Here is a 24,079-nt window from a genome sequence, read left to right as displayed (position 1 = left end):
CCCTAAATGTTACCATCTTTTTTTTTTTTTTTTTGAGACAGAGTCTCACTCTGTCACCAGGCTGGAGTACAGTGGTGCGATCTCAACTCACTGCAGCCTCCACCTCCGGGGCTCAAGCGATTGTCCTGCCTCAGCCTCCTGAGTAGCTGGGACTACAGGTGCACACCACCATGCCCAGTTAATTTTTGTATTTTTAGTAGAGACAGGGTTTCACCATGTTGGCCAGGACGGTCTCGAACTCTTGACCTCATAGCCTACCCACCTCAGCCTCCCAAAGTGCTGGGATTACAGGCGTGAACCACCACGCCCAACCGATGTTACCATCTTATACAACTGTAACACAGTGATCAAAACCAGGAAATTCACACCAGCCCAGTACGATTAACTCAGTGACAGACATTAATCAAATTTCACCAATTTTTCCACTAATTTCTTGTTCTCTTCCAAGAGTCTATCCGGGATCCCACATTGCATTTGGTTTTCATATCTCCTTAACCTCCTCCTATCTGGAACAATTTGTCCATCTTTCCTAGCCTTTCATGACCTGGACACTTTGGAAGAGGACTCCTCTGTTATTTTGTTGTGTGTCTCAACTTGGGTTTTTCTGATGTTTTCTCATGACTTGATTGAGGTTATTCATTATTTAGAACAATGCCACAGAGGCAGCCTTCCCTCCTTGGTGCGTCATTGTGGAGGTCCATGATATCGGTGTGTCTTATTCCTGGTAATATTCACCTAGATCACTTGGTTAAGGTACTGTCTGCCAGATTTCTCCACTATGAAAAACTTACAGTTTTCACTTTGTAAGTAATAGCTGTCTTGGGGTACTCCAGGCCAGGAGTTTGAAACCAGCTTGTGCGATGAAGTAAGACCCTAGCTCTAAAAAAAATAAAATTAAGAAAAATTAGCCAGGTGTGGTAGTGCATATCTGTAGTCCCAGCTACTCAGGAGGCTGAGGCAGGAGGATCCCTTGAGTCCAGGAAGCGGAGGTTGCAGTGAGCTGAGATTGTGCCACTCCAGCGTGGGTGACAGAGCAAGACCCTGTCTCTTTAACAAAACAATATAAAATACTACCTTTGGGGAGAAGCTCTGAGGCTATGCTAATATTCCACATCCGCTTTTCCTCAAACTTCCGCCCACTAATTTTAGCATCCATTGGTGGCCGGGTCTTGTCTGCAAGGTTATTGCTGTGCTGTTTCCCTGATGGCAGTTTTTGTGTGCCTTTTATTCCATCTACATTTATTAATTGGAATTCTTCTGTAAGGAAGACCTGGCCCTTCCCCCTTATTTATTTAGTTACTAATTTATATCCTATGGGCTTATAGATACTTGTTTTAATCTAGCACATTCCTTTTTAATATGGTAAAAGGTCCCAAATCCCAAGTAAATTCCTAGCATTGCCTCTCACACAGCAGGAAGACCGGCATTTTTTCTACCTGGTAACCAGCGCCTCAGGGAACTTGGAAAGAACAAGAACAGGTGTCATTTGTTCATTCATTTATTTTCCTTCACTCAGCAAATATGCATTTGAGCACCTACCGTCTGTTGGGCACTAGGGATTCAGGAATGAGCAAAACAAACTCCTTTCCCTAAGGGAACAGACATCCTACTGGAGAATAAAACAGTAAGCAGATAAAAAGTGAATATAGCGGGGCGCGGTGGCTCACGCCTGTAATCCCAGCACTTTGGGAGGCCGAGGCGGGTGGATCACGAGGTCAAGAGATCGAGACCATCCTGGTCAACACGGTGAAACCCCGTCTCTACTAATACAAAAAAAATTAGCTGGGCATGGTGGTGCATGCCTATAATCCCAGCTACTCAGGAGGCTGAGGCAGGAGAATTGCCTGAACCCAGGAGGCAGAGGTTGCGGTGAGCTGAGATCACGCCATTGCACTCCAGCCTGGGTAACAAGAGTGAAACTCCGTCTCAAAAAAAAGTGAATATAGAGCCAGACGCAGTGGCTCACGCCTGTAATCCTAGCACCTTGGGAGGCCGAGGTGGGTGGATCACTTGAGGTCAGGAGTTTGAGACCAGCCTGGCCAACATGGTGAAACCCCATCTCTACTAAAAGTACAAAAAAATTAGCAAGCCGTGGTGGCACACACCTGTAATTCCAGCTACTTGGAAGGCTGAAATGGGAGGATCGATTGAACCTGGGAGGGAGAGGTTGCAGTGAGCCAAGATCACGCCACTGCACTCCAGCCTGGGCACCAGAGTGAGACTCGGTCTGAAAAAAAAAAAAAGTGAATCTAGGATAAGTTGGATGGGGATAATCATTGTGGGAGTATATAGTGATGAATAAAGCAGGAAAGGGGACTGGGCTCACAGGGCACTTTTTAGACAAGGTGGTCAAGGAAGGCCTCTCTGGGCAGCCCCTTAAGAGAGGAGGGAGTGAGGCGATGCATGGCCTAATTCATCCGCAGCCAGCCGGGAGATCGCAGTCAAATCATCTCCTTTCTGAACACAGTTTCTGTGAACAGGAAAATGTGTTCCCTCTCCGAGGGGCAGCCCTGCTCAGCTGGAGCCAGTGTTACCCCCGAATATTGCCAGATACGACTCTCCCCGCAATAGAAAAGAAAAGTGAAGAATTTTTGCTAGTCCTTTGAACCCAGACAATGTAACATCAGATAATAGATGACTGTATTTTGTTTCATTGTGTTTATTTTTTAAGTTTCCTTTTCTTTGTAGCAAAAGATAGCAATTTTTCATTTTTAGTGGTGATATAGATTGTTTGTTTTTTTTTTGGAGACTGAGTTTCGCTCTTGTTACCCAGGCTGGAGTGCAATGGCGCGATCTCAGCTCACTGCAACCTCCGCCTCCTAGGTTCTGGCAATTCTCCTGCCTCAGCCTCCTGAGTAGCTGGGATTACAGGCACACACCACCGTGCCCAGCTAATTTTTTGTATTTTTAGTAGAGACGGGGTTTCACCATGTTGACTGGGATGGTCTCGATCTCTTGACCTCGTGATCCATCCGCCTCGGCCTCCCAAAGTGCTGGGATTACAGGCGTGAGCCACCGCGCCCGGCCGATTGTTTTTAAATATGTAAAGTTTAACCATCACTTGAGGGCTGGGTGCAGTAGCTCACCCTATCATCTCAGCACTTTGGGAGGTCAAGGCAGGAGGATTGTTTGAGGCCAAGAGTTTAAGACCAGCCTGGGCAGCAGAGTGAGACTCCATCTCTACGAAAAGTTTAAAAAATAGCCAGGCGTGGTAGCCTGCACCTGTAGTCGCAGGTACTTGTACGGCTATGGCGGGAGGATCACTTGCACTCGGGAGGTCGAGGCCATGCTACTGTACTCCAGCCCCAGGCAACAGAGCGAGAGAGACCCTGTCACTAAAAAAATAAAACAAAACAGAAAGACAAAATAAATGCATATACATATGTATGTGTGTGTATGTAAATAATTGTCCAGATGGGGCGTAGATACAGCTGAAAAGGAAGGGTGGAATGCAGCAACTGGGCTTGGTAAGCACTGTATTGCTTAGCCACCCGCTGTTTTTCCTCTGGATCAGGGGTTCTCAGCGTTGGGCCTGAGCTGAAGTAGGCAGACAATTAACATGGGTGTGTGCCTTGAGCCATTTGTATCGTGGAGTGTGCATTGGCCAGGAATGCTTTCAAGCTTCAGGAACAGAAACCCCCACTCACCACAGCTTGATTGAATGGGGGCCGATTTCTCGCCCACCACAGCACACCTAGAGGTGCTTGGCTGCCAGTGTTAGTTTAGTGTCTGGGCAGTGTCAGGGCAGAGCCTCTTTGATTCTCTTGGCCTTGCCCCTCGTGGGCACATAGTTGCTGCTACAATGTCACATAGTCTTCCCTAGCTCCAAGGAAGGTGCCAAATGTTATTTAACTGTTCTACCTTTCCTGAGGAGGAAGCCAGAGAAAAAAATGAATTGAGGCCGGGCGAGGTGGCTCACGCCTGTAATCCCAGCACTTTGGGAGGCTGAGGCAGGCAGATCACCTGAGGTCGGGAGTTCAAGACCAGCTTGATCAACATGGAGAAACCCCATCTCTAACAAAAAAGTTTAAAATTTATAGATAAAAAATAAATAAATAAAAAATGAATGGGGAGTATCTGTTGCGGTAGCCAGCCAACACTGCCTGGCTCTATGGGGGAGGGAAAAGCAGTGATAATTAACGTTAATGGGTGCTGACTCTGTGCCAAGCTCTGCCGTAAGTGCTTCGTGTGCACAATCTCATTCAGTTCCTGCAACTACCCTAAAACGTCACTGCTGTGATAGTCCCATGGTAATGAGGAAACTGAGGCATGGCGTGATAAAGCTGCCTGCCAAGTAGAGGAGTGGAACAGGGGGCATGCAGCCTGTGTCCAGGGTCCCCATTCTTAGCCATTACACTTTGTTGCCTCATAAGAGGTCCAGGGACTGGGCTGCAGGGACCCAGGCTGCTCACTGTCTGGCCTCAGTTTAAATTCTTCTAGCACGGGTGGAGCCGAGCTTGGTGTTTTGCTCTGGGGAGGTTGTGATCATTAAAAAGCTGTCTTGTGAATCACATCCGGCCCTGTGTAACTGACTACCTCCGAGTCCTCAGGAGCTTCACCAGCCACACGTCTTATTCCTGGCCGCCCTGCAGGGGCTTACTAGTGGCTGAGGGAATCACTCCCTTTTTCCAAACAAACTATATCTGTGCTTTTAGTTATTCTTCCCAGGATGAGGCTTCCAGCCTTGTCTTTCTCTGGAGGTCTGCTGGTTGACTGTGCACACACTTAATATGCGCCTCCTCAGTGCCCGTCCCTGTAGAGTAGTGGGGATGCAGTGGTGGCTGGGCCAGCCTCATGGCTGGGTGGGTCTGGTGAGGGAAGCAGGCCCTCAGACCCCAGAGTGGTCAGGTCTGTGATCGGGGAAGCCCAGGGGAATCCAGCAGGGGTGCCCAACCCAGCCTAGGGGTCAAGGAGGGCTCCTGGAAGCAGCTTTGGGCTTTGGAGGACAAATAGAGGTTCATGAAGGAGCAGTTTCTACCGTCTTCTCCACCTGCCTTTCTTCAGTGACGCTCTCATGACAGCTTTCCTTTCTGAACTTCTGTTCCCTTCCTCAGTAAAATGGAAGCTCCATCCATGCGTCCAACCATCCTTGACTTGGCAATTCCCATGTTCCTGGCCTTCTCCTGGGCACAAGGCTTGCCTCAATATACAGTATGCTGGGAAGTTCTGCAAGTAAACAACCCAGAGTGATAAGAGTTCTAATAGGGGAAGCCACAGGGCTGGGGGAACCCCGAGGAGACACCTAACGGTGACTTGGAGTTTGGTGGCAAACTTCTCCAGGGAGACGAAATCAAAAATGGGTTGACACAGTGGCCAAGAGCACAGGTTTCCAGGGTCCAGCTGACCTGGGGTCTAGTCATAGCTGAGCCCCTGACTAGCCCTAAATGGATAGCTTAACTCTGGGAGCTTCCCTTTTCTCCCAAGATTGTCGTAAGGATTAAGACGGGATTGTGAATTTCAAGTACCTAGGACAGTACCTGGCACAAGAAGTCACATTGTAGATGATAATGAGATGATGATGATGATGATGAGATGATGGTGATGATGATGATGATGATGATGATGATGATGATGGTGGTGGAGGAGGTGGTGATGATGATAATGAGGAGGAGGAAGATGGTGGCAGCTTGCATTCATTAGCCCTTACTGCACGTTGGAGGTTAGGTGGCTTAGTAACAGCCTATATGATAACAAGTGTGAGCTGCTGCTGTTGTGATTATTCACTCACCAGACAGGGGAGGGGTCACCCTGCACCCGGCTCTGAGCTAGCACAGGCCTGGATATAGCAGGACTGTGTTCTGGGAGCAGGGCTCATACAGCGGAGGCCTGGGCCAGGAATTTCATAGAACAAGTTGGGAGTTTCTTTGGTGTGTATGGGAAACCCATGGCTCCCGGCCTCCCGGTCCCCTCTTTTGTTCAGTCCTCGGACTTTTCAGCAGTGGCCTCAAGAGTTTAGGCTGCCCTTGACCTCTGTGGCCAGAACGCATGGATGCTCTGCTCAGCCCATCAGCCAAGTCCCAAATTAGACCTGACAGTGTGATTTATTCTCTGGGATGGAGCTGGGAGGTCACAGCCCCAGTGGGTGATTCCGAGGGAAGGTTGTCAGCCTGAATTAGCCCAGACCTTTCATGCAGCCTTGCTGGTTCAGCTTCCTCTGGCTAAGGGGTTTTCTAGGGTGTTGCTGGCTTCAGCACTGCCTCCTCCCCTGTCCCCAGGGACGGACCCTTGGCTGTGATCCCTAAGGAGTGTGTGTGGTGAGGGCTGTCCAGGTAGGCCCTGTCTGAAGGCAGTGGAGGCTCTGGGTTGTTTCATCTGCCCCATTAAGAGCCCAGAGTGGCGGCTCCCTGGGAGTGCTTGGCCCATTCTCCGCTTCTTGTTCTTTGATGGAGTTGAGTGAGGGTGGCTGGAGGCTGGTCCCCTGCTCTGCACCTCCCAGTGTCTCTGCCTTCTAGCTGCCTTCATTTATTCACAGGAACGCCTCTGATGAGCGAGTTTCTGCTGTGGCAACAGATTAACCCTGAAATCCTAGAGGCTAGACACAACAGATGTCCATTTCTTACTCGTGACATAGGAGCTCAGGTGGGAGGGCTTAACCCAGTGCCTCAGGGACCCAGGCTGGCAGGAGCACCCCATCTCGAAGCTTCACAGGCTGCAGAGACAGGAGAAGAGGACTGAGGGTCGCGCAGTGGCACTTAGATGCCGAGGCCCGGAAGCAACACGTTCACTTCCACCTGCGCCCAGGACCGCTGCATGGCCCTGCCTAACTGCCAGGGGCTAGAAATGCGATACTCAGTGAGCAGTAACTGTCACAGCCACCATGGACAGATGTGGTATTTATGCAGTACCTACTGTGTGCCAGGCCTTCTAAGGACTCTAGAAATGCAGAAGGGTGCCCCCGCCTTCCTGGAGCTCACAGTTCAGTGTCAGAAACCGAATTGAAGTAATTACGGCAACAGCTGTGTGATTATGTCTGCACTAAGTGCTCTGACAGAGGGGCCCAGAGGGCTGGGGCAGCATATCTGAGGGCCCGGACGTGTCTGGAGAAGTCAGGGAATGTCTGTCATAAGGACTGACGTTTGGGAGGAGGCCTGAAGGATAAGTACACCTTCCCCCAGTAGGGGCGAGGAATGGGGAGAGTTCCTGGTAGAGGGAACTGCATCAGTGGAGCTCCAGATGCGGGAAGGAGCTTGACTTTGCAAAGGAACTGGAAGAAGACCTGTGTAACTGCAGGGTCATGAGCTGGGAGAGGTAGGTGGGGGCAGATGGTGCCGGGTCTGGCTGGCGGTGAGGAGGAGGCTGGTACTTGGAACACCTACCTTTTAGAGCTGTTGAAAGAATCAGATGAGCTCAGTCATTCTCTTAACAAATGCTGAGTTCCCACTCTTTGGCAGGGGATGTTCCAGCAGTGAACAAAACAGACAAATATCCCTGTTCTTGGATCTGGCATTCTAGGAGAGGGACACAGACAAGGAACCAGACAGATACATGGGATAATTTTACCTGGTGAAAACAACTGCTGACCAGTAAATAGAGTAAAAAGATAAAGAGCATATGGATTGGAGGCTTTTGGCTCCAGGTAACGGCAACCCCCGTTCATGCAGACTTAAGCAGTCAGGCCCCCCACCTCCAAGTCTGAGGGTTCTTTGGACCCTGGGAGCTGGTGACACAGCAACTCAACAATAGCCTGGAGGGCTCAGGTTGGTTCTGCTCACAGCTCTGCTGTCCCTCACGGTGCCTTCATCTTAAAGCAGGTCCCTTCTATGGTCAGAGGATGGCAGTTAGAGATGCCCTGGGCAGTGTCAGGGCAGGTAGCAGGAGCTTTTTCAAAGTTTGGGTGTCCCAAAGATCTGCCACTAGTATGCCTTGGTGACAGTGAATTATAGGACCCGGTGTGAGAGTAAGGAGGAAGCTGCTACTCTAGTCTGGGTGGGAGATGACAGAGGAAGGGGCCAAGGTAAGGAGCATGGAGGGAGAGAAGGGGGCAGGTTTTGGGTATGGCCTGGAGGTACAGTGGACAGGGCTTGCTAAAGGCATGGCTGCTGGAAAGAAGTGCTGAGCAGACACACACAGATGTCCACGGTGTACTGTATCTTCCTCATATAAAAGTCACGTGCAGGCCAGGTACAGTGGGTCACACCTAAAATCCCAGCACTTTGGGAGGCCCAGGCAGGTGGATTACCTGAGGCCAGGAGTTCGAGACCAGTCTGGCCAACATGGCAAAACTCCCTGTCTGCTAAAAATGTAAAAATTAGCTGGGCATGGTGGCTTACGATTGTAATCCCAGCTACTCAGGAGGCTGAGGCAAGAGAATCGCTTGAACCTGGGAGACAGAGGCTTCAGTGAGCCGAGATCATGCCACTGTACTCCAGCCTGGCTGACAGAGCAAGACTCTGTCTCAGAAAAGAAGTTTGGGGGCCTACATGAGATGTTAGGGATTTTGACAACATAATCAGCTGCCTGTCTGTATTTCTAATTGATTAATTTTGTGACATGTTTGGAATCCTGATATCAAAAATGTTGAATTTGGCAGGGTGCTTTGGCTCACGCCTATAATCCTCTCCCTTTGGGAGGCATAGGAGGGAGGATGGCTTGAAGCCAGGAGTTTGAGACCAGCCAGGGCAACATAGCAAGACCGAATCTCTACAAAGAGAGAAAAAAAAAAATAGATAAATGGGTTAGTGGTCTGTGCCTGTGGTCCCAGCTACTCAGGAGGCTGAGGTGGGAGGATCACTTGAGCCCAGGAGGTGGAGGCTACAGTGAGTCGTAACTGTAACATTGCACTGCCGCCTGGGCGGCAGAGGGAGACCCTGCTTCAAATAAAAAAAAAGAAAATTGGACTCAAAATGTTCTATATATCCTCTCACATATCATAAAACAGTGTTAGTCACACTTCGCAGACATCCTTGTCATCACAAGAGTCACTTTTTGAGTCACCTACATGTATTTACAGAGTACACTGTCTCCACATCCATCTGCAGCATTTGTGATGTGGCATCCCTTGAATTTGTGTATGTTGTCACTGGAAACTGTATCCCAACACTCAAGAAGCCATCCTTTACCGTTAGACGGTTTGTCAAATGCCTCTTTTAGGAATTGGTGGTCTCCACAGCCACTCACTGTTAGGTTTTTTTAAAAAAGCCAACTTGGATGTTTAAGGACAGTTACTGAACATGGGTAAGTGGCTGAGTAAACGTGAACATATAAAAGTGGTTGTATAATCACCTGTTTATGAGTCAATCGGACTCATTATTCCAATGCGAATAATAAATGACAACTTAGGAAAATTTTTCCATGTATTTTGTTCCCTCACAGTGGCACTTTGCCTTAAGACAGTTTTCAGTGCTGTATTACACATACTTTTGTTTTGTTTTGTTTTTTTTGAGATGGAGTTTCAATCTTGTTACCCAGGCTGGAGTGCAATGGCACGATCTCGGCTCACCGCAACCTCCGCCTCCTGGGTTCAAGCAATTCTACAGGTGTGCTCCACCATGCCCAGCTAATTTTTTGTATTATTATTATTATTTTTTTTTTGGTAGAGACGGAGTTTCACCACGTTGACCAGGATGGTCTTGATCTCTTGACCTCATGATCTACCCGCCTCAGCCTCCCAAAGTGCTGGGATTTTAGGCGTGAACCACTGTGCTCGGCCCCTTTTTTTTTTTTTTAATTTCAAAATTCTAGTTTACCCCGTTGTATACATTATACATAACTGCCCCATTTAAGACTTTCACCTGAAGTATTTTGTTTAAATTGGTTGAATATGGCTTAAAATTATTTGCCTCTATCTTGCTTTTTAAAGGAATTTCTGTTTATTATATTATTATTACTATTGGGTGGTTTTTTTTTTTTTTTTTAGATGGAGTCTTGCTCCGTCGCCCAGGCTGGAGTGCAGTGGCTCTGTCTCAGCTCTCTGCAAACTCTGCCTCCCAAGTTCAAGCTATTCTCCTGCCTCAGCCTCCCTAGTAGCTGGGATTACAGGTGCCCACCACCATGTCCAGCTAATTTTTTTTTTTTTTTTTTTTTTTAAGTAGAGATGGGGTTTTGCCGTGTTGGCCAGGCTGGCCTCAAACTCCTAACCTCAAGTGACCCACCTGCCTCAGCCTCCCAAGTATCTGGGACTACAGGCATAAGCCACCATGCCCAGCTAATTTTTAAATTTTTTTATAGAGATAGGGATCTCACTGTGTTGCCCAGACTGGTCTCAAACTCTAGTCTCAAGTAATCCTTCTGCCTCAGCCTCCCAAAGTACTGGAATTACAGGTGTGAGCCACCACACCCAGCCCTTTGTTAATTTCTTACTTGGATTTTTTTTGTGATACTGAGTTATAAGAATTCTTAATAAATGTTGGGTATTAACCCTTTATCAGATACGTGGTTTGCAAATATTGTTTCCCAGTCCATAGGTTGCTTTTTCATTTTGTTGGTTGTTTCCTTTGCTGTGCAGAAGATTTTTAGTTTGATGTAGTCTCATTTATTTATTTTTGCTTTTGTAGCTTGAGCTTTTGGTGTGATCTGAAAAATCATTGCCAAAGCCAATGTTGAGGAGCTTTCCACCGTGTTCTTTTCTGGGAGTTTTATGGTTTCAAATTTTACATTTAGGTCTTTTATCCACTTAATTTATTTTGGTGTATAGTATAAGATTTCATTCTTTGAAGGGCTCAGTTTCATTCTTATTGACCACATAAGTTTGGACTTATTTCTGGGCTCTCTATTCTATTCTGTTTTTATGTCAGTACTATACTGTTTTGATTACTATAGCTTTGTAATATAATTTTAAATCAGGAAGTGTGATGTCTCCAACTTTTCGTTTCTCAGTGTTGCTTTGGCTAGTTGGGATTTTTTGTGGCTAAATGTAAATTTTAGGATTGCTTACAGAGCATGTTTACAGTGACTTATCACACTTGCAATTGTGGAGTCAAGCCCTTGGGAATACTTACTAAGTTCTCTTATAATATATGCCTCCCTTTTTATTAGTGCCCAACTAGCATCATTAAAGTTTTTAAAAGCCAATACGTATTTTCCAAAGAGTACTTCTTCCAAAATAAAGTGAAAGACCCTGAAATACAGCTATTTTTTCTAAGGATAATATTTTGGGCATATCTTGCTTTATCTTTGGTTACATCTTGTATCCGAAATAAATAAAGTTAGCCACTTAGAAATAGCTAGCTCAGTAGTGTTTGACCTTCCTGCATGAGCTATAACTAGTTCTCTCACTTCCCCAGCTTGACCTCACTCATTCATTCATTCGACATTGATTTATTTCCTATCAGCTTCTCTGAAAGCCAGTAGTAAAAACAGCCTTTGAAATGTGTTGGAATCCTAGCCCTCCCTTTCTACCACTTTGATTATGGACAAAGCACTTAACCTTCCTGTGCATCAGTTTCTCCATCTATAAAACAGAGGAGATAATGCTGCCTGCCTCATAATGTGATTGTGGGCATTCAAGGATTTAAAACAGATCCATGGGCCAAGTGCAGTGGCCCATGACTGTAATCCCAACACTTTGGGAGGCCGAGGTGGGCGGATCACTTGAGGTCAGGAGTTCGAGACCAGCCTGGCCAACATGGTGAAACCCCATCTCTACTAAAAATAGAAAACTTAGTGGGATGTGGTGGTGCACACCTGTAATTCCAGCTACTCAGGAGGCTGATATGGGAGAATTGCTTGAACCTGGAAGGCAGAGGTTGCAGTGAGCTGAGAACACGCTACTGCACTCCAGCCTGGGCCATATGTCTCAAAATAGATAGATAGATAGATAGATAGATAGATAGATAGATAGATAGATAGATAGATAGATCCATATGTCTCAAAATAGATAGATAGATAGATAGATAGATAGATAGATAGATAGATAGATAGATAGACAGACAGATAAAACAGATCGACAGTCCTAGATGGAATGTGATCCAAGCTGATGTATTGTTATCACTGCAAAAATATCAATGTGATAGACTGCCAGTGCTCACTCAGAACCTTCTAGGGTTGCCTTTCTAAAATCTGGATTATTCAGAATTCCAAAACACATCAGGCCCAAGAGGCTTAGGACAGGAGCATGCCACGGTATATAAAAGAAAGCACTTAACATAGCACTGGCACGTAGTCAATGCTGTGTCAGTGTTAACCATTTACTGTTGCTTCTATTACCATTTAAAGTGCATACCTTGCCATCCCTGATCATCATCATGGAAATGCAAATGATAGTCGCAGTGAGATACCATGACACACTGCCTCAGTGGCTACGGACTGGGCGCGGTGGCTCATGCCTGTAATCTCAGCACTTTGGGAGGCCAAGGCAGCCTCACTTGAGGTCAGGAGTTCAGGACCAACATGGTGAAACCTCGTCTCTACTAAACATAGAAAAATTAGCCAGGTGTGGTGGTGCACACATGTAATCCCAGCTACTCAGGAGGCTGAGGTGGAAGAATCACTTGAACCCGGAAGGCGGAGGTTGCAGTGAGCTGAGATCATGCCACTGCACCACTCCAGCCTGGGCTACAGAGTGAGACTCTGTCTTTAAAAAAAAAAAGAGGGCACGGAGGAGCTGAGGTCAGAGTTCCACAGGAGACCTGTTAGGGACTGGGGCCTTTTCCCTAAATGGATAAGGGGAGGGTTCTGAGCAGAGGAAGGACATGATCTGACCCATAGATTAATAGAGTCCCTCTGGCTGTATGTGGCAGCAGGAGACAGAGCCAGGAAATTGGGGCAGAAGGTCCTTCTGTGGTCTGTGGTGCTGCCAGTGGGGGTGCGAGGGAGGGGTGAGCCCATTTATATCTTGAAGGTGGAGCTGGCAGTAAGTATTGCTGGCCTGAATGTGGGGGTGAGAGAAAGAGAGGGGCCTAGGATGACCCTGAGGTTTGGGTCTGAGCACTAGGTGAAGGGTGAAGACGTTGCATGAAGGGACCCCGGGTTGGGGGTTTGCAGTGAGTGACAGAAGGCCATGTGAAGAATCAGAAATGCTGTTCTGATTCTTCAGAAGGGAGTCTGTTCGGTGCCGGTTCCTGTCAGACAGCTGCATAAGTTGGCAAGGAGACAGTTGGGTACGCACACCTGAAGTTCAGAGAGATCCAGGTGGGAGAAGGAAGAGTAGGGGTCCTAGCACAGAGGTGTTGAAATCACTGGGGAAGCCATGTGGATGGGGAGCAAAGCTGTGCAGAGAGATGGTGAGGAATCAGTGAAGGAGGCTGGGGAGGGAGGCTGGGGAGGGAACGCCAGTGAGGAGGAGGGAGGAGTCCCGGAGAGCATGGACGCCTGTGGTGAGGCAGGAGGGCAACAAGGGCCTGAGGTGACTGCTGTGTACAGCGATGGAGGCATAAAAGGTTGGCGGGAGCAGGTTCAAGAGAGACAGGGCTTTGTTGAGCCCTGTGAAGGTGTACACGTGTTGTTTGTTGCTTTCTCTCTGCTCGGGCCACGCCAGACACACAGTAGCTGCCACGGTAAAAATATGTTAAATTAATGTCTTCATGGATTGGGGAGAGATTAGAACCCAGAGGAACCCCTGGAACTGGGGGCCGTCACTGCGGAGTATGGCAAAAGTGTGCTCCATGGACCCGGGCTCCCGTCCCCAGAGGATGATGGGGAAGGAGGATCTGAAACCTAACCCAGACATCTGGATGCCCCGCAGACGGTTTACTGAGTGCCTGCTGCCATCAACAGGACTAACGTAGCGTCCCCATCTAGAAAAAGAGGATAATAGGAATATTGACTCACAGAGCTGTTGTCAGGAATCAATGATATAATGCTGTAAAATGTCGTCAGTGTTTGATAGGCTTGAGCTATTGTTACAAGTAAAATTCTGTCATTACCATTATTCTGGCTTTATGTCCCTCATCATCTAGTTGGGGAGATAGATATCAAATAATTAGGCCGGGTACGGTGGCTCACGCCTGTAATCCCAGCACTTTGGGAGGCTGAGGTGGGTGGATCACTTGAGGTCAGGAGTTTGAGACCAGCCTGGCCAACATGGTAAAACTCCATCTCTACAAAAAATACAAAAATTAGCCCGGTGTGGTGATGCACACCTGTAATCCCAGCTACTCAGGAGTCTGAGGCACAAGAATCACTTGAACCCAGGAGGTAGAGGTTGCAGTGAGCTGAGATGGCGCCACTGTGCTCCAGCCTGGGTGACAGAGTGAGACTCTGTCTCAAAATATCAAATAATTACTCAAATAGCCACATAATTTAACTGTGGTAATGAAACTATAAAGAAAAAGTACACAGCCACTTGAGAGGCTGAGGTGGGAAGATCACTTGAGTCTGGGGGGGATCAAGGCTGCAGTGAGTTACTATCACGCCACTGTACTCCAGCCTGGGTGGCAGAGCGTGACCTTGTCTCAAAAAAAAGAAAGAAAAGGCCAGGTGCGGTGGCTCATGCCTGTAATCCCAGCACTTTGGGAGACCGAGGCAGGCAGATCACCTGAGGTCAGGAATTCACGACCAGCCTGACCAACATGGTGAAACCCCCGTCTCTACTAAAAATATAAAAATTAGCTGGGCGTGGTAGCAGTAACCTGTAGTCGCAGCTACTCTGGAGGCTGAGGCAGGACAATCGGTTGAACCTAGGAGGCGGAAGCTGCATTGAGCCGAGATTGCACTCCAGCCTGTGGGACAAGAGCAAAACTTCATCAAGATAGAAAGAAAGAAAGAAGAAGGAAAGAAGAACTGGAGAGGGCCTTGAGAGAGTAACAGGCAGAGGTGGGGTCCTATTCCAGGCTGGGGTGGGCGTGGGTGTGTGAGAGGAGGCTATTCTGAAGAAGCAACCTTTGAGCCTGGACTGGAAGGGTAAATAGGAACCAGCCTGGGGTGGGCTGGAGGCTGGGGGGTTTGGGCTGGGAGAATAGCCTATGCACAGGCCCTAGGGTGTGGAGGAGCTGGGTGTGTTGGGGGAGCAGAGTAGGGGGAGGAAAATTTGGGTCAGCTGGTCTGGTGAGCCATGTAAGAGATTTGGACTTTCTTCCCACAGCCCCTGGGAGCCATAGAAGGGTTTTCCGGGGAGAAGTGATACAACTTCATTTAATTTTTCTCTGTGTGCACTCTCAAGGGTCGATGTCCTGACACCCTTCCTCCCCCAGGACTGTTTGTACCGATCCAGGGTCAGGTCAGAGACTCCAGAGCCAGCCCCTCCACTGTGGCTCCTTGAAGCTTTGTGCTGTCATCCAGCCACTCAGTCTGTGGGGTTGAAAGGAGCTTTCTGTAGAGGAGAAGGTGCTCTGGTTCTGGACTTATAAGACCCTAGGAAAGAAACAGCTTGCTGGCCCATCAGGACGATAGGAGGCCCGAGAAACAGGTCACAGCAGCTCCTCCTCCTCCAGGCCTCCAGGCTTCAGCCCTTCCTCTTAGAAGGGACCCCCGCCTGCTCCCTGCAAAGATGGCCTCATTTCCTCCTAGGCCTGAAGCTGCCAGCAGCCTGCCCCCTCTCCTCATTTCCCTACTTCTGAGTGGCCAGATGACAGCACAAAGCTTCAAGGAGCCACGTGGGTCCGGGGAGGTGGCAGGGGTGGGGTGCTGGAGTCTGACCTGATGCCAAGCAGCATGCTTCTCTCTGTTCCCTATTCTGGGCCCAGCCCTGGAAAGAGGCAGGGTGGCCGGGGAGGGGAGTTTCCAGATTACCTGTGTCTCCTGGGCATGGCACAGGAAAGGACTCCTTCATGGGCTGAGAGTTTCGGGAGGTCCCATACCCCAACCCCTCAGCAAGAGCCCACATGAATCCGCCATCTCCCCTGCAGCCTGGGGATGGTGCAGGATTTTCAGAGTGTGGAGAGGCCCAGGTACTCTAAGCAGCTCCTCTAACCCCACAACCCGGTATCGCCTGTGCCCGAGTGGCCTCTGTCCGTTGCTGGGTAAGTGGAGGGCTTTGCTGTCCCTTCTGCTGTACCCATGGCTGCCCTCTCAGAGCAAGGTGGGATCTGACCCTGCAGGAGGGGGCCCCCTTTGAGAGCACTTGGGTGTTTCATGTCTTAGAAAACCCACATAGCTTGTAGCCGTGGCTGCCAGCAACACTGCCTGGGTGGTTGAGAGGCTCTTCCAGAGACCCTTAAATGGATGGGCTCTCCAGCCAGGCATGGTCCCCACTGCTAAGTGTGTTGTGGGTATTGTCCCACTGAGTCCTCCCAAAAACCCCGTGAGGTAGGCACTATCCAGTTGTACACATGAGGAAACTCAGGCACAGATAACTCAGGTTGTTTGCCTGAGCCATACAGGTAGGAAGTGGCAGAACCAGGATTCAAACCCAGACCATCTGGCTTCATAATCACTCTGCTATATTTCCTGCCAGCCTGCTCCCCCCAACACACACACACACACACACACACACACACACACACACACTCTCTCTCTCTCTCTCTCTCTCTCTCTCTCGCACACATTCCTCTCTCCATTATATCACCTGGTTTATTTTCTTCATGATACGTATCACAGTGGATTTGTGGACTTGTATACTACCTGTCTACACCCTATAGCCTGTGAGCTCCTGTTTGAGCATAGGAATTCTGTCTGGTGCATTGCTATATCCCCAGCATCTAGAACAGGACCTGGCACAAAAAGAGCCGCTCAATAAATTTTTGTTGAATGAATCAACCAACGTGGCCAGGGACACAATGTCTCACTGGGTAGGTTCGTGTTATTTTTTCCTCCATCCTTGATCCCTCCTGCCACTCACTTTATAGTAGAGGCAGTCACGGGCGATCTGTGGGTAGAGTGGTGATTGAACCCGGCTGACCCCAGCCTCTGCTCGCCTCTGCCACACTGGTGCCTTTCCCTTGATGCTGACGGAGGGATGTGACACCGCAGCCAGCCTGGTCTCCTCACGGAGGGCCTCGGGCCATGTGTCATTTTACAGACCCCAGCGGCAGTCCAGATCCCAAAGTCCGACCTTTGATTGGGGAACAGAGCAGCTGCAGGAGTGCCAGGCCGGGCTTTCTGGTCCTGCCTGTCATCCTCAGCTCCAGTCAGCTGGGGATTAACCCCCTGCCGTTATCAGGAGAAATAGAACATAGGAAACTGGCTGCAGCTCCACTGTGGTAAAGGATGTGAGGGAAACGGTGGCCCACTGCAGAGGGTTTCCTGAGCTCTCCTGCACAGAGAATCGTGCGTGTGCCCCTGGGTGGGCCAGCGGCATGCAGCTTGAGTGAACAGTTCCTGTACATTGGGATGAATTGGCCCTTCCTGTTCATGCCTCTAATGCCTCATTGCCCTCCTACAGAGATTTTATCTTATTTAACAAGCAAAAGATAGCAGCCTACTTTGTGGTTCTCAGGATGCTTTTTAGTTGCAAGCAACAACCCTGGCGCCATCTGGCCAATGGTTAAGACATGTGATGTGTTCTAGAAGCCCAGGGGTAGATGGGCATCAAGTGGGCAAGATCAGCAGCTCAAGCGTGTCTGTCAGGGACTCAGGTTCGCAGCCTGCGAAGGCCCCCGTATATGCCTCTTGGTTCCAGAATGGCTTGCAGTGATAATCAGGGCCACTTGCCCTTGTCCACAGGCATCAGGAGAGAGAAAATACCCCCCACTGCTGGCTTATAAATGGTTCCCTTAGGTCTACCAGCTGGTCCAGCTCAGGTCACGTGTCTCCCAACCAGGTCAATCAAGTTACCAGAGGAATGCCACATCCTGATCACTCTGAACCAACTGGGTTCTGTTGTCTAGGAGCTGAAAAAAGCAGAAGTGGAAATTGAGTAGACAACCAAATGGCCTCCAAGCTCAGGCCCTGACCAAGCTCCCTCCCTAAGTTAACAAATCGTGTCGTCAGGCCCAACAGATTTTGTGGCATTTGAGAACAAAGAAGTGTGGTTTTCTTTTGAAGAAGTTTAGTGACTTGTGTCCAGTTTCTGCCTCCTGCGTCATCCACCCTCAGTTAACACCCAAAAAGTGGGGGCAGGTGGGCACGGTGGCTCACGCCTGTAATCCCAGCACTTTAGGAGCCGAGGTGGGTGGATCACGAGGTCAAGAGATCAAGACCATCCTGGCCAACATGGTGAAACCCCTTCTCTACTAAAAATACAAAAATTAGCTGGGCATGTTGGCATGTGCCTGTAGTCCCAGCTACTTGGGAGGCTGAGGCAGGAGAATGGCATGCACCCAGGAGGTGGAGGTTGTAGTGGGCCAAGATCTCACCACTGCACTGCAGCCTGGCAAGAGAGTGAGATTCCGTCTTAAAAAAAATGAAGGAGGGGATTGGCAAGTGGAGTCTGGCTGCCAAAGACTACTTGTCTGATGATGGGAGAAAAAACGGGTGTCTCCTCCCTTGTTACTGGGAAGGTTTTTGTTATTCTTTCCATCTTCATCCTCTATAGGTCCTTTCATTCCTTCCCCTAGTCTGAAATGTTTGTGTGTGTCTGTAGCCATGCACACATCCTTGCAAAATATATATTGAGGTTTGAGTAAAGAGTCAGCTTCTGGAAATGGTTTGGAGCTCCGAATCTCATTCTTTCTGTTTCTTCTGGTTTTCACCAAATCGCATGTGTTTGCCATCTAGCCACATTGCTGTGTGTGTATGTCCAGTGTGTGGCATCTGGCAGCTGAATGGTTGTATGTGTTGTACATCTGCCATGCCTCACGGGTGTGGTCCCCTGGTGTTGGGCAGCCAGGTTGTCCCCAGCTCCACCCCACTTCAAACTGTGCTTCAGTGAGCATCCACCTGCCTTTGCCTTCGGAACCCATGGGGCTTACACCAGGAGTCAGTTGCAGTCAGAGACGGGCATACCTTCTCCCCAGGGGTGTCCAGGCTGCTCTTCATGAGGCTGCTCTGACGCACACTCCCCGCCAGAGCACAGGAGGGTCCAAGCTTCCCCATTTACCTCTTGACACTTGCTGTTGTTCTGCTTCCTAATTTCACCAATTTGAAGGGTATCAAGTGGGGTCTTTAGGGTTTTAGCGCTCTCATGATGAGTCTGGCTGAGTGCCTCTTCATGCCCCTGTTAGCCTAATTCAGGCTTCCCTTTTCAAGAGAAGCCTGGTCAGCACAGGCGTGGAAGGCAAATTCTGGAGCCGATGGCCTGCGTTTGAATCCTGACCCTGCCATTTAACCCAGCAAGTGAGGTTGCCTCTCTGAGCTTCAGAGCTTCCATAAATATAAAATGGATATTATAGTAGTGTATTATATCATTGTAAGGTATTTTGAGGATTAAATGAGATAATATATGTAAAGCATTAACGACAGTGCCGGCTGGGTGTGGTGGCTCATGCCTGTAATCCCAACACTTTAGGAGGCCAAGGCAGGTGGCTCACTTGATGTGATGGGTTCGAGACCAGCTTGGTCAACATGATGAAACCCATCTCCACTAAAAATGCAAAAATTAGCTGGGCATGGTAGTGTATGCCTGTAATCCCAGCTACTAGAGAGGATGAGGCAGGAGAATTGCTTAAACCCAGGAGGCACAGCGAGCCAAGATCACACCAGTGCACTCCAGCCTGGGTGACAGAGTTAGACTGTCTCAAAAAAAAAAAACAGTGCCTAACACATATGTGATCTGAAAGCATTAGCATTTATTATCACTGTCACCGTCATTATTACTGTTTTAAACTTTCTAAACCTTCTTCAAATGTTATATGCTTTCACTTTTAATACACATCAGACTGTTTGCCCATGGAGGCATTTCTGACTTCTCCTGGGTTGTCCAAGAGACAATATAGTCAGAGTTGTCAGAAAGAACAGGCTTGGAGCCACTCCTTTCTTTCGCATTTGAATCAAGTGCTGCATATTCGTTTCCATGTATGTGGTTTTTAATTTTTAAAAGTATGATGTGTGGGCCGGGCGTGGTGGCTCACATCTGTAATCCCAGCACTTTGGAAGGCCAAGGCTGGTGGATAACTTGAGGCCAGGAGTTCAAGAACAGCCTGGGCAACATGGTGAAACCTCATCTCTACAAAAAATACAAAAATTACCCCAATGTGGTGGCATACACCTGTAATCCCAGCTACTCGAGAGACTGAGGCAGGAGAATCACTTGAACCCAGGAGGTGGAGGTTACAGTGAGCTGAGACCGCACCACTGCACTCCAGCCTGGGCAACAGAGCTAGACTCTGTCTCAAAAAAAGAAGAAAAGAAAGAAAATATATGTAAAGTGTTTAGAGCAGTGCTTGGCACATGGTGAGTGCTGTATTCATGTTTGTGGATATTACTACATTTACCAGACTTTTCTGGGTAGCACATAGTTTTTTAATGATAAATACTTTTCTTCATAGCGAGCATTTGTCTCTTATGAATATATCTAGACGTGTTCTCATGTTAGCATGTTAAATGTACCCTCTTTCTTTTTAATGGCTGCCTGTATCGTATGGACCTATCAAAATGTGTTTGCTGGTTCTTTAATGAGAGACTCTTGGGTTTCTTCTTTTCGTCTTTCTCAAGTAGTGCTGCAGTGGGGAGGCTCATCCAGGCAGCTTTGGGTCCTTGAGCCATTGTTTTTACTGGTGCTGGAATTGCTGAATTTACTGGTGCTGGTCCAGGGGTATGCATGGTTTTGATGTAATGAACTGACAGGTTGCCCTCAAAGACAGTTCTGCCGCTAGAACCTGGTGTACCCCACCAACAGAATAGGGACCTGTTGGTTTTGATTTGTTTCTTAGTTTAGTTTAGTTAGTTTGTTTGTTTCAGACAGGGTCTCACTCTGTGACCCAGACTGGAGTGCAATGGCACGATCTTAGCTCATTGCAGACTCGAACTCCTGGACTCAAGTGATCCTCCCACCTCAGCCTCCCGAGTAGCTGGGACTACAGGCACACACCCCCACAACTGCCAGTTTTTTCATTTCTTTGTAGAGACAGGGTCTTGCTGTGTTACCCTGGCTAGTCTCAAACTCCTGGCCTCAAGCAATGCTCCTGCCTCGGCCTCCCAAAATGCTGAGATTGCAGGTTTGAACCACCACACCCAGCTTGATTTGTTTTAGTAATGGGAAATTTCAGGCATTTCCAGGGGTAGAAAGAGCATACATTGCCTGCATGTACACATTTGTCACCAGATTCCTTGGTGACCAACACATGGTCAGTCTGTTTCATTCATTCCTCTGCCTTTGGGTCATTTTGAAGCAAATCTCAAATGTTGTATCATTTTATGTGGGGGGCTTTAAACTGCATGCCCACAGTGTGCCTTTACATCGTGGAAGAGAGGAGGACATTTCTATAAAATAGTCCTGTGGTGCTTTTCATTTTCCAGGGTGTGTCTTCTCCCTTGATTCTCACGTGCCCATAAGACATAGAATAAAGCAGGTATATCTGTCAGGAAAACAGAATTCACTCTAGGTATTTTAGGTGGAGAGAATTCAATACAGGGAATTTGGTTAAATAAGTTGGGGAGGAGCAGAGAAACCAAAAAGGGGCAGAGACCAGTCCCTAGATGAGTAACCAGTGCTGGAGGGCACAGGAGGAGGGTGCCTTAGCAGAGCCCAGGGCAGTGTTGGTGGGGGCTTCCCCTGCCTGAGACACCGACCATGGTGGAGGGAGGACCACCCAGCTTCCTACCACCTCTAACTTCCAGGCTTCTGCCACTGCCCCTTTTGGCTGAGCCTCACCAGAAGTCCTGGGAAATGTAGCTCCCTGTATTTCAGAGCAGGCTAGGAAAAGGGCAGGCAGTGGATCCCCATTTGAAAGATGAGAAAGCCAGAGAGTCTAGTGGCCTGTCAGGGGCACATCATTTAGCGACAGGTACCATCCCTGGCACTGAGTTGGGTCTGGGTCCCTTGGTTGCCAGGGTAACCTGAAGCAACTCTTTGGGCATTGCCTGCCACCAGCTGGGCACTGCTGCTTGGGATGGGCCTACATGGTTCCAAGTTCCTCCTCCCCCAGATGACCCCCTCCAAACTTCCCCCTCCCACACTCAGAGTAGACACTGCCTTTCGTTCCTGCTTATCAGACTGGGCTGTGCCCTGACCCCAAGGAAAGGCCTCCTGAGGACACCATGCCAGAGAGTTCTGGGTGCTGGAGTATTCTCAGGGAGCCCCCTGCATGAGGTACCTGTGTTCTGGGGCACCCGAGAGGCCAGAGGAATGTTGTACCACTGAGCTGTGCAAACTGGCATTGAGCGAGCAGCTCTGTACTCAGCTGGCATCAGGCACGTGTGGGTGGGAGCTGTGCTTTGTGCCTTCCTGGAGCTTGTAGCTTCATGGAGGTGGGGGGACCCCAGGGGAAAGGGATGGTGCCCAGATACACAAACAGGAGGCTCAACACCAGTGTGAGAATTTAAAGGACACAGAGAAGCCCAGTTACACAAGAATGCCTTGGTCAGAAGCAGTGTGATTGCTAAGGTGACCTGGGCCCTTCTTGTAAAGCAGATCTTGTTTCAAGTACTTTACATTTATTAACTTAGTTAATTCTCGTAATAATCCTATTAGGTAGGTACAGACTGTTAACCCCAGAGAGTTAAATACCTTGCCCAAGGCCACACGTCTAGGGAGTGGCGTGCCAGGAATCCATATAATAGTGGTAGTAATAGATGCTGACACTTCCTGGTGGTTGCCTGTGCCAGGCTGCCCTCAGAACGCTACCTATTAACTCATTTAATCTTCACAGTCACCCTATGAAGGAGGGACTTTTTTTTTTTTTTTTTTGAGATGGGGTTCTCATATGTCACTCAGGATGCAGTATAGTGGTGCAGTCACAGCCCACTGAAGCTTCAAAGTCCTGGGCTCGAGCGATCCTCCCATCTCAGCCTCCCAAGTAGTTGGGATCACAGGTGTGTGCCACCACGCCCAGCTAATATTTATTATTTTTTAATTTTTTGTAGAAATAGGGTCTCGCTTTCTTGCTCAGGCTGATCTCGAACTCCTGGGCTACAAGATTGCAATCAGCTACATGTAACAAAAAACCAGTACACATTGGCTTCAGTAGGACAGCAGGTGGTCTCTTGCACATAAGAAGGAAAGGGAGGGAGAGCAGCTGGGGGCGTCGCCACTGTGAGGGGTGCAGGGGTGGGCAGGGAGGGGAGCAGGCCCCTTCTGACTCCTCACCTTGCCATCCCCAGCATGTCACTTAGCCTCCTGCTCCAAAGATGATGCTTGCACCCCCTGATGTGGCATTTACATTCCAGGTACTAGAGAAGGGTAGAAGAGGTGTGATCCATTTTATTAGGAAAACCATGTGCCCCATTTTATTAGGAAAACCATAGCTTCACCAGAAGGTCCCATCCCCCACCCACTGCAAACTTCCTCTTACCTCTCACTGGCCAGAATCAGACACATTCTTAGCCTTAGCTACATGAGAACCCAGGAAAGGAAGCTTTTTGGATTAGTATCCTGCCACCCCAACAAATATGGGCCTCTCTCAAGGAAGCAGAGGAGGGTGGGTTTGGATTTGACAACCCGCAGTGGAGCCCGAGGCGCCCAGCCGTGGAGTAGCCCAGAGCAGGCGTGGGGGTTACCCCACTGCGAGCATGACTTCTGGTTGATGTCGAGGAACGCCACTGCTTTGTGCCCTGTTTCTTCATCTGCCTCTGATGCCCTCTCCTGAGGAACGCTTGAGAGAGTGATGCCCCCTGCTGAGGAACACTTGGGAGAAGCTGGGTGAAAATCAGCTGGGAAGGACTTTGACATACATCCCACCCCATAGGAGAGCTGAGGCTGGCTTTTGTTTGGAAAATTGTCAGGTTTTCTTAAAGTGGAGCCCAGCTGAACTACAACTGACTGTCAGAGCGCAAACATACTGCCCTGAAACGGCTCATTTACTCACCTCTCCCCCGTGAGTCTGAGCAGCGTGGGAGCTGAGAATAGGAGGATGGCTGCGGCTCTGCGGCCAGCATCTGGCACAGCGCCCAGCACCCACCAGGTACCTGGCTGAGGATGGACGGCCTCCGAGCGCCTCTTGATCTGAGAAGCAATCAGATCTTTCCCAGTCCGTCCCTTCTCTGCACCAGCACCACCCCCGTTCTGGGCCAGGCCACTCTTGGCCCCACATGGGTGGCTACCCTGGCCTCCTGATGAGGCTCTCTGCCCACTGCAGGTCATGACCTCCATGACAGCCAGTCAGGCCGCTGCCCTCCTAAACCTGCCATGGAGGTCAACTCCAGATTCCTGCACACTGTGGCATATTTGCACCTGTTTTTCCTCCCTTCCCCTCACTCCCCTTTCCATAGCCAACTTCTCCTCCTTCAG

At 49.0% G+C, this 24,079-nt stretch overlaps 1 protein-coding gene across 6 annotated transcripts in view; it reads left to right on the top strand.

Annotated features, from left to right (window-relative positions):
• SIPA1L3 (signal induced proliferation associated 1 like 3) overlaps positions 1–24,079 on the top strand; it is a 223,865-nt gene that overhangs the window by 52,821 nt on the left and 146,965 nt on the right. Inside the window, exon 1 of one of the 6 annotated variants that reach the window (XM_012436367.2) lies at positions 6,949–7,248. The exons of the other annotated variants lie outside the window; for them this stretch is intronic. The gene's annotated coding sequence lies outside the window, so the exon portion shown is untranslated. Of the gene's footprint in view, positions 1–6,948; positions 7,249–24,079 lie in introns of those variants that run through there. 6 annotated transcript variants of the gene reach the window in all.

This window comes from Aotus nancymaae, unplaced genomic scaffold (genome assembly GCF_030222135.1).
Source record: "Aotus nancymaae isolate 86718 unplaced genomic scaffold, 86718_ANA_hifiasm-v0.15.2.pri h1tg000028l, whole genome shotgun sequence".
Lineage (NCBI taxonomy): Eukaryota > Metazoa > Chordata > Mammalia > Primates > Aotidae > Aotus > Aotus nancymaae.
Note: the sequence above shows the minus strand (reverse complement) of the source record. Positions and strands in the feature narration are given on the sequence as shown.